This window comes from Stegodyphus dumicola, chromosome 8 (genome assembly GCF_044657685.1).
Source record: "Stegodyphus dumicola isolate Sdum_Otavi_A_Nest chromosome 8, ASM4465768v1".
NCBI classification, from domain to species: domain Eukaryota; kingdom Metazoa; phylum Arthropoda; class Arachnida; order Araneae; family Eresidae; genus Stegodyphus; species Stegodyphus dumicola.
The window spans coordinates 11,385,982-11,395,760 of record NC_140775.1 but is presented as its reverse complement, the minus strand read 5'-3'; positions in this window follow the sequence as shown (position 1 = coordinate 11,395,760).

Genomic DNA, 9,779 nt, shown 5'->3' with positions numbered 1-9,779 from the left:
AGCATTATTTCCCTGAAATTACTGCCTATACGAAAATGAGCCCTGTCCCAAGTACATATTTATAATGCTAAGGGATTAATCTGAAGACTCTTTGAATCACATTGCACTGTTTGAATTTGTGCAATAGTTTTAATTTATTCGAAACAGATATCAGAATTTTACCGAATGTGTTCATATGTGCGCAACCGAGAAGGAAAATTCTAAACCTTACATATCTGGAACAAACTTTGAATGTAGAAATTTCAATTTCATGATCTGATTCAATTCATGATGTAGTTTTCCTTATCTAATTTAAAAACGTCTTACCTAAGAGGCATATGCGGAATTTTCACTAAGAGCATGCTGCTGAATACTTTTTAAAATATTTGTTCAAGTATAAAATAAAAAGGTTTGAATTAGATGTAAGAGAAAGCTGTCTATCGTATTTGGGAATTGAAATATAGTTGAATATCGCGTAACTTGTAAAATTCTGAAATACATGTATTAAAAGTTAAAGATCGTAATTCAATTTTGATTGATTTTTGCAAATCGCACCATCATTACTATAATATATTTCCACGTAAAATCAGTAAATAAAGTACATTAATCAAATACTAACGTAATGTCGAGGACATTAAAACCAGTTTGAAATTTTTCTGAGTCAACAAAGCCCCTAAGAAATATGCACATTAAATTGTGCCTACATATTTTTACTCTTACTTAAATTTATTAATTTTATCTCTTTGTGGAATCGGCAGATTGATGAATGCCCCTGAAGGCAGTTCTTATTTCGTGGAGGCATGTATATAATTTAAAAACGTATTTAATATTTTTTGCATGTTTTATCCTATCGTTGTAAAATTTTGAAAGTATTTTAATTTGCTTATTTTACTGGACATCCATTCTATAAAGATCGCACGAGACAATCTCAAAACTTTTCCTAATATTAGCGACAGGGCTTAATTTTTTAAATTAGAAATGTTGGAATTCTTTAGATTTTTTTCAAAAACAAGAACAAAAGTTAGTAAATAAAAAAAAATACGGGAAATTTTTTTTAAAAAATTAATCTGAAAGAGTTCAGATTTTAACGGTCGCCCAAAAGAGTTTTAACGCTGTCGCTGAGCTCACAGCCTACCAGTCTGTTGTAGCGCGCAATTCTGCTAACCTATTTCTGGGTTAGCGTTTCTGTTAAGCGTCATTTTCTTCGCAGTTACACCATATACAATTCAACCACAAAATTACAAAATAACAGTTGAAAAGTAATAAGTCTAAAGAAAGAATTTGATTTGCTGATGTAACGTAGTTTCTAGCAATTTTTCTCCAGAATTACAAACATTATCAAAATAGAAACGCCGTGAAGGGTTGTAGTAAGAAATAAAGAATGTTGTACTTATTTACATTCAAAAATGTGTATCTATATATGTATATATAACTTCGTTTCTAATTTCTATTTTACATTTTTTTTTTTTTTTTTTTTTTTTTTTTTTCATTTTAATTTTTACTTTCTTTATTTTCCTATTATGATTTACCTGATTGGAAATATTATTTTTACATTAGTATATACAAATACTGCTTAATTGCATTACAGTAGTATATACTAATTTTCACAATTTTATTGGCATTTTGTGTATAAAATTTAGTAACTAAATAGGGTTTTCTTTGCTTTTACACCACATAAAATTGAATTCAACTGCAAAATTACAAAATAAAAGTTGAAAAGTAAAAAAGGAAGAACCTGATTGGCTGACAACGGTAGTTTCTAGTAATATTTCTTCAGGATTATAAACATTATCAAAATCGAAACACCGTGAAGGGTTGTAGTAAGAAATAAAGAAAGTTGTATTTATTTACATTAAAAATGTATCTCTATGTATCTATATATAATATCGTTTCTAAATTCTATTTTACCTTTTTGTTCATTTTTCATTTTAATTTTTATTCCTTATTTTCATATTAATTTTTATTCCTTATTTTCTTCTTATGACTTAGCTGATGGGAAATATTATTGTTTTTACATTAAAGTAGGATGAACAAATATTGTTTAATTACTTTAAAGTAGTATATACTAATCTTCACAACACAGAATACAGTGTTATTTTGCCTTTAAAATCCATCGTTATCATTCTTTCGATACATCTCGAGGCCAACATCCAAACGAAAACCCCAGAGCGAATTATACAATGAACAACTGAGCGCCATGTGACATTCAACATTGACACTACATACATATGTATATAGAGAGTATATATACATATAGAGTACATATATACGGAGAACATGTATATATGTATAGAGAGAGAGACAGAGAAAAAGTAAGAAATTTAGAACCAATTTTCCCCGAAGACACAAAAGAAGTCAAATCCAATACCACTTGCTTCTATAAAACAATTGCTCTGAAAAACCTTTAGCTGCATTTACTGAGTTACATGTAAAACTTGAAATCTTAAATACTCTTAACATTGGAATCAACAACCACAGATTACATTTTAAAGGCATTCAATCAACAAAAATAGTATTAATTCAACTACTAAGAAACTAGAACATTTTAAATTACACGACTTTAACAATATTGTTATCAAGATTTTAGATATCATGCCTCTTAAAAATAGACATTTTTAAAAAATCTATCTTTGTTTTGCAGTTCAAAACGATTTATCCATATGGATTAAACTCTTCTATCAATAATCAGTATGACTTTTAAGCTACAGTTTACGAACTGTTAAGTCTTTTCGGCAAGGAAACACAAAGAGCTACCAGAGGAAAAAGCAAAAAAGTTAAGACTTTTATAAATACTACTTTACCACAGTGCAAATTTCAGGATTTATCTGAAGAGCCAAATTTCAAGAAAAATATTCTTAATTACCTTCATTCACTCTCTCACAGTCATTCAAAATTTCTTCATTAGCGGAAACAGCCTCATCAAAGATTTAGTACTTTGCCAAATTTAAATTTAATTGTACTTCCTTTAGATATAAAAAAAAAAAATTTCACTTTCTTCACAGAAGTTTTGATGATCTCAACCTCCATAAAATATTTAAAGAAGCTCAACAAAATTTCCAACACTTGAATCTAAAATAATTGTATGCTTCAAGCACAATAGAATCTAAGTAGTTATATTACCAACCATCACGAAAAGGATCTTTCGTCAACTTTGAAGAGAAATTCCAAGACATTATTCAAGATCATGAAGTAAAGCAACTTATGAAAAAAGGAACTAAATTGAAACCAATGAAATACATTCCTGAATTCCATTTTATCGAAATTATTTCTGCAGATATTGATAGGTTCATATTTAAACCAAGTTCTCTACTAAGTTTATCTTCTTATCTGTTTAAGGAATGGGAAAATGAAATAATTTATCAAAGCAAAAAGAAAATTGATTACCTAAAAGGATTTAAAGGAATTACAAACTGGAAAAATTTACTTCTGAAGTTTTCGCAATTAAAACAACAATTTACCATTACTAAAATTGATAAAGCAAGCAATAATTTCAGTACTTTATGAAAAAAGCTCTATAATTCTAATTATTGAAAATGAACTGAAAAATTTAACTACATATTGTAATTCTGAAAATAAAGAAAGGAAATAACAAAATTTCTCTTTTTACTGTAAACAATAGATTTGCCACTTTTATGCAACTCCAAAATTTGATAAAAATCATGTCAAATTTAGATTTATAGCAAAAAGTACAAGAAACTAGAAGATGAATTTTTATTACATTTTCACAAACTTACTTAAATCAATATGTCATTTAGTTTTTGATAAAACTAATACTGATAAATCCTACTCTTGTATTATTAACGACAACTTGCAAACAGCTGAAAAAAATTAAAAATTTACACTATCAACTGCTATGACTTTGAAAATCTCTTCACATCTCTTTCACTTAAAGAAATGTATGAAAGTCTGAAGCTACCCTGTCTATTTTCCTGAAATGCTTACTAATCTGTATTTGCAAAAATGGAAAGACTTTCTCTATTTCTCGCTTTTCAATAACTTTATAAAATATGCAAACATCCTTTACCTACAAACAAAAGGTATTTCAATGGTAAATTCTTGCTCAACTCACTCATATAAGCTCTACTTGTTATCTAAAGAATATAGATTTCTTTTTTTAAAAAAAAGTTTTCATATTATGATTTCAATAAATTTGAACACACTTTCAAATATATTAATGATATTGTTATATTCGACAATGATAATCTTATTAAAAACAGCAGCATCAATTCCAGCTATTTTTCCAGTGGCGGGCTTAAGCCGTTTAGGCGTTGGCCATTATTAAGGACGGAAGCGACGATCACTTCATTATGGAAGCCGCCGTTGTCTCCTATGAAGAAACAGACAAAGTACATTCATGCCTTCTTCGAGATTCGAACCCGGGCCTTTCGTAACGACATTCAATGTTACCGATCACTTTCCCATCTGGGCGGCATCTTCCATATATTTAAAAAGTAAAAAAGTATATAATGTAATTCTGTGGAACTTACGTCTTTCGTATATTTAAAAAGCGAACAAATATGCAATGTGATTCTATAAAAGTACTGAATGTTTTGATTAGCTATATCATTAATTAAATCAATCAGATTAACAAGTAAAAAGTTGATTTCTTAAGAATTGCATCCCATTGCTTTTAAAAAGTCTAGTTTGTTAATGATTAACAGACAGATTGAACATGAAAAAACTAGATTAGCCAGAAATGATGTAGACGACTTGTGTCGCTTTACCCAGAACATTAATCTAATCTAAGCTACATAAATATTGTACAACAAGACAGAAATTTTAAACTTTTTAGGCGAGTTTAAACTCTATAACATTGTTTAAGTTTTCTAGTAAAATAGTTGTTTAACGTCATTTATAACTTAATTTCTTAATGTCTGATAGTGTTTATTTTCAAAGCTTTTCTTCACTTTTGAATACCGACTTACGTAACCAATTAAGCTTATTCTTCATTTTAAAATGCTTGAAAATCAGGCAAGTTTTTCATAACATTTTTCTGTGATATATAATATATATTATTCTTTCCTGTGTTTTTTAACAGTCCGTGATTTTAAGCTAAGCTTTCATATCCTATCAGTATTATTGCATTAAATCGAAAGCTGACTGTAGAACTGCGTTTCTAAATGATAAATAAAAGCTGAAATTCGAAGCACCTCAGTTAATCATAGTATTAAAATAGCCTTATCTCCTTTATTTATTTCGCTAAAAAAAAAAAAAAAAAAAAAAACGAGCTGCATGATTGTATAAATCTTAAAACGCACGAATATTTTCCTAATTTGACAATTTCGAAGAATTATCTCACAGAAACCCTTGTCTTCAGCAGTAGACAGAATATCACATCCCTCTTACCCTAGTACTGAGTGTAACAGAACTTAAAAATTGATGGTTGCTGTCCTTTCGGTAAAGACATAGTCACAAACTTACAGTCAAAGCCTTAGTGTTCGTTGAGAACGTTCCCAAATCAGACTTCACACTTTTGTCCCAATTTGAGCTTTAAAGGGAAAGATTCGGTAATTTTATTCTCAGTTCAGCCCGATCAAGAAATACCCCCTCATTTCATTTGTGACCCAATCTGTGTTTTTACACCCTCTTCTATAAATCAAAGAACATAAAGTCAGTGCTTTCAACGACATAACACTTTTTATTTCGTATTATTTTAATGGAAACAACTCATCTCTCAAAAATCTTAGCCATTAATAATATTTTGTCGTGATTTTGAAGCTATAATATAACTTTGCTTAATTTCATCTAAACAGTCTCAGTCGCTTCAGCTAGATGAGAATTCTAGAAAAATTTAAAGCTGTGTGACGGAGATTACAACAGACGTTAGAAGGTGTAAAATAACCTTTCATTTAATTCACAAAAAAGTTAACAGAAGGTACATATTGTGCTTACGGAAACATTTATGGCGTAAATAAAAAAGTAATGGCGCAGGTGGGTTCAGACTTAATATTGATTGGCTTGACAAGCCTAATGGCGAGAATAAGGCAACGCCGCAGATAAACTGCTCTCAAGCGAATCGCAGCGTAGCCTTCAGCTTGCTGAACGCGTTGTTTTCTGCCATCTAAAACATTCCTTTAATAAATACTAACAGAAAAATTCATGCTCGCTTTCAGAAGAGTATATAGCTAGTATATATATCTATTCTGACTGATATGGCGACTTTATTTCTGTTAAAAAAATGTATTCTATTGACAATATTACCCAATTGTTGATCACAATAAGCGATGTATTTTCCATGATTTCATACATAAATGGTTACAACTTCGGCAAATCGATAACAATATCCGAATGATAACATCAACCGCTATCACATAAGGGGACGTCTACCAGCGTTTTAATTTTTTTTTCTGTCAGAATAAATTATTCATCCAAGGGATTTGTCAGTTAATTTGATTCATTTAATAGGATTTGATTTCGAATTTTATTTTCATTCATCGTCATTGCTAAAGAAGTTTTTTAGTTGCTGCTGACGAATGAATGAACTAACATTATTCCATCAAGAAAAATATTTGACATACTTTTTTTCTTAAAATCTTAATTCTGAAACAAAACCAACTTTAAACCCTTCTTCTGCTGCACTTAAGAGATGAGATTTTCTGTGAAGATCTTCATATAGATATTTCCTTATCTAAAATTTAGATAAATCAAAGCAAATGGCAATAAATGTGAAAACAAACCGAATTGCACATTTGAGAATTCGGCATCTCTGAATTTTTTTACAAAATGGATCTCGAAAATTTATTCGTTTGAGAACCCAGTATAATTCGACAAGTATTTCACCTGAAGTATCTTAAATAAACGTATATTTCGGAAACTTTACGCTCATTTCAGGAGAGCCATTACATATATATTCCTCCACGTCTAAAAAACTAACACTTCCAGCTGAATTTAATTTTTCAGGTTTTGCTATTTGTAACGCATTAAAATTTCATAATATATAAAAATAATTATTTCTTTCCTTTTTGACAAAATTAAAACATGGGAGTTATATTAAAACAAAAGTATTAATCTAGAATTAGATTTACTATTTTGGGTAGGATGAAGTTACGAAGAGAAAAATATGCCTTAAGCCATTTTGTAGCGCAGTTAACATTGCTTTGGCTTGTTACACCAGCTTCCATTGGATTCTAGGTAAGTTATGAATTCATATTTCAACATATTTTTCTTGCTATTACTCAAAAGAAACAAAAAACTAGACCTGTTAGTAAACATATTAAAAACTAAAAATTTATAAAATATATCAAGTCTGGTACGAAAACGCTAACAGTCGTCACCTTGATAACTATGCACCAAAAACTGCCTGATTATACATTACAAGTAGGTATCGGTGTTAAATATAACGCATAATTAGAAGTTAATTAAAGTGAATGTTAAACATAATTGTAAGTCTGAGGCTTATGAAGATGAATATTAAACACAAACCACATCATTTATTAAAACCAATCAAATAGATAATTTGTACAGAAGCACTTAAGAGATAAATTCTACTCTTCAAATACCAAATATAAATGGAGTAATACACGAACTCATGAAAATATGCTAATATATATGGCATAACTGCACTGAATTAGGTGCACAGGAAAGGAAAATTACACAAACTTGATCTAAATTAATAAACAGATATTTAAATTTATTCTTCATCTTAACGTATTTTGTAAAATGCTAAGTTGAGACATTTTCTAAGTAAAGAAGTAAAACTGTAATCATTAATTTATTATTAATTAAGAAAAGATGTAAATTCTACATGAAAGAACAGAGAAAAATATTTTAATCTCAATGTACATTATAAAATGTAGTAGGAAATATAAATTTCGTACAGATGTGAATTTGCATTATATGAGAAAAATGAAATTTGTTATTCACATCTATCATACACAAAATTTCCATAATTTTCACCAACTTCTTTGTTACTTACCAATAGACATATAAAAAATTTATAGCTAAGTTCCTAAACAGGCAAATTAATAGAGAAGTCCAAGTGAATATAAATCATTTTTTAAGTTTTCTCTGAAATACTATATCCTGAAAAAGTTTCGCAGCAAAGTTAATTTTCGCGATATCTGTCCATTCATCAGAAGAAAACATTTCTTCTGCATGTTCACATGTAAACTCAGACACACTTTCGTACAAGTCATTGTCAGAATGCATACAAGCTAACTGTAGAATTCTTTACAGATTTTGAACACTGAGGTTAGAGCTAAAAAATGATGAGCATTTTGTTTTCAAGGCAAGATCATATTTATCAGTTACCTCGTAGAGTTCCTCAGCTGTTTCCTGCAATGAGTTTTCCAAATTGCCTGTGTAGATAAACAGAAGGAACTCATCCATTAACTTTAGACCATTTCAACAGCTTCTTGTCCAAGAGACACTGCTGTATTCATATGAAGTGATAGTTAGATACATTTCCCAACCTTAGGCTGTAGATTAAAACTGAGCAATAAAATATAATTTCCATCAGCAGATTTTATGTCAAATTAAATCTGAATCATCTGAAATGTTTAGTTTATTCCATCATGAAGAAGAAAAATCCTCAAAGATGCAATTTTGTCCTTTTTGAAAAATTCATTAAAATATGTTTATCCGTATTGGCTCTTTTGTTCCCTCTGTGCTCATCCTCGGAGATGTCAGATTATCAGATAAGTATTTTGACAATCAGAAAAAATTCATGGATAAGCATCGTATATAATTTAGGGTGTCCTTTACAAACTTAGACAACAATGCTTTCATCTTTTGATGAATAATCGTACCGAATGATATCATCTTCTCAAAAATATTTCTCACATACAACGCTCACTCGGAATTATTTTATCTAGAAATCCCGTTTTAATGTATCTTTTGGAAACTTGAATATCTATATATATTCACTGGTTTTAACATATTTCGATTTGTAGACTGAAACGCAACATTGTGCGGGCATGAAAGTAGACTTAACTCATTGTAGCTATATTTATTAAGAAATAAGTAAACTTAGCCACCGGTTGTAGGAAAAAATGTCACACGGAAAAAAGGGAAACGGAAAGAATATCCCCGGAAAATAAGGAACGGAAAAAGTGTCACCCTTCGTTTGCAATGGGAAATATAAGGCATGTTTAGAAAGATCGCCAAGCTGGGTGATAAAAGTTTTATCTCAATAACTGTAACTTCGGATGACCGTAAACATGTGCGAGTAGAAGCAAGAAGATGTGTTGGCTGCTTGTTTCTTCTATGGAGCCTACCTCCATGGTTTCTTCGTTTTAAGGTTAAAAATAGAGGGTTGTTTAAGAGGGGGAAGCTTTCGCGATGGAAGCCAGGGGGGGAAGGCGGGTTGTCCAGCGTCGGCCCAAGGCGTTTTGCTTCCGGAGTACCTTTGCAAATAAATGCAATAACCTCCACAACTTCGCTAAGAAAATAAATTGAATAATTAAGAGTTGAGCATAGCTAAAGTGAGAGAACGAAACCGTTAAGGGTTTAAATACTAGAAGTGAATGAGAGGTCCACTCAAAGGACGAAAGTTTCCTTCATCTTTCAATTTCGCTTAGGAAAGGGTCAAAGACCTCAAGCGATAAGAAAGATAGAAGAAGAATTGAGGCGATTTCCGCACGCATTGCGTGAATGAAATCGAAACAGTTGAAAGAAAATAGGGTGAGAGGAACTTGCCTCCGGCCCCGGGAAAGTTTATGTCATAGCTACTCTGGAAAGCAGCAGATTCGCTAATGCCTTGGGATGAGCGGGGAAGGGAGCCGGTCTGACGACCAAAGATGGCTGAGGAGGCGGCCAAAAATGGCGGAGGAAAAATGTGGAACGCTTCACGATCAAGGAGG